We start from the raw sequence: 1960 nt of genomic DNA, 5'->3' as shown, positions 1-1960 counted from the left end.
TGGGCAGGAGGGGGGGGAAAAAAAGAGGGGGAAGAAAGTGAGGAAGAGAGGGACGGCCAGAGAGATAAAGATAGATAGAGAGAGAGAGGGGGGTGAGAGAGAAGGATTAAGAGAGAGAGAGAGGGGGGGGTGGAATAATGAAGGGGCGCACAAAACACCCCAACACACCCCCCACACACACACAACACACACAAACACCACACCACACACACACACACACACACGCACGCACGCAGGGCAAAACACCACAAAACCCCATCAACCCCCTCAGTGAAAATTCCCCCCTCATAATCTTATAAAATCTCTGACGGGGAACGATAAAAAGGTCAAAAATTTTAAAAGATTTATTGCCAAGTATCATGGGGGTTTTCCTGCGCCTTTTCCCTTTTTCTCTCTTTTTGTCTTTCTCTCATTGTTTCTTTTTATTTTCTCCCCTCTCTGTCTCTCTATCCCCTATTATTTTATCTATCTTTCTACGGTCTGTCTGCCCTATCTTTTATTTATCTATCCTGTAGAAAGGGCAAAAGGCTACTAGAGAGAGAGAGAGAGGGGAAAGGACAGGGACAGAGACAGAGACAGAAAAACAACAGACAGACAGACAAAAGGAAAGAGGGAGAGAGATAAAAAGCCCGAGAAAAGGAGGAAGAAACAAGCAAACAGACAAAAAAGGAGAAAACAACAAAAGAAAAGATTTTTAAAAAACGAAAAAAAGGCAGAAACAAAAATAATACACACACATATACTTAAACACCCAACACAGAGCAGACCCGGCCAGCCTCCGCCTACCACGTGGTTGGGGGACGCCCCCGGCGCGGGCTGGGGGGCCCCTCAGACGTTTTTGGAAACATTTTTGGGAAACTGGCGGGGCTTTAAGAAACTTAGCGCAAAAAAGCGACTTTGGTAAAAAATTTAAAATAATTTCCCTTTTTGGGAATGGGGTTTTTTTTTTTGGCTTTTTGTTTTTTTTTTTTCCTTTTTAAAATTTTAAATTTGTTTTGGCGAAAATTTTGGGGCTTGTTTTTTTTTTTGTTTTTTTTGAGATTTTTTTCACTGTACTAATAGCTAAATTTTGGGAAATTTAACTACTTTTTTTTTTTAAAGGGGGAAAAGAAAAAGGAAAAGCGAGCGAGAAGATAAGAGAAAAAAAAAAGAAAGGCGACAAAAGGATAGAGAGAAGGGGGGGGGTAAGGAAAAGGGGGGGGGAAAAGAGCGATGAAAAGAGAAAGAGAGAGAGGGGAAAGAGAATGGAGAAATGGATAGAGAAAGAGAGAGGGAGAGAGAGAGAGAGAGAAAGTTTAATTTTTTTTTTAAAAAAAACGCAGAAAAAATAAAGAGACTAACAAAAAGGAAAGCGAGAGAACAAAAAATAAGTGGAAAAACCACACACACAAATAAAAAAAAATAAAAACAAAACCCCAAATTAAAAAGGTCCCCACGTAACCCCCTTTTTTAAAAAAATCTGTTAGAATTCATCTAAACCCGCTATGAAAATAAAAGGGAAATTTAAAGGGCCCCTGTTCAGTCTTTTTAGCTAAAACGGCAAAAAGCTAAACGAATACTTACTTTCACTGTGTATTTATTCCTTTTTCCCAAATTTATGATCTCGTGTTTCAAAACAATTTAAATAACAGAATAAGTGTTATGTACATAGAACTAATTTGAAGAAAGAGAAAATATTATGTCTGTCTTGTTTCGTCATCTCATTAAATCGTGATTTTTTTGTGGGTATAATGTGATTTTTTAAAAATATTTGATACATTAATAATGTATCAAATAAGAATTTTGGCGATAATGATGATGATAATGATAATAACGTTAATAATGTTCATAATAATGATAACAATAATTATGATGATAATAATAAGAAGAGTGATAATGATAATGACAACAACACCCAGCAAATATCTATCATTATTACAACAATAACATTTATCTCTCATAAGTATTTAATCTAAAGGCA

Source organism: Penaeus monodon, chromosome 1, assembly GCF_015228065.2.
Source record: "Penaeus monodon isolate SGIC_2016 chromosome 1, NSTDA_Pmon_1, whole genome shotgun sequence".
NCBI lineage: Eukaryota > Metazoa > Arthropoda > Malacostraca > Decapoda > Penaeidae > Penaeus > Penaeus monodon.
Note: the sequence above shows the minus strand (reverse complement) of the source record.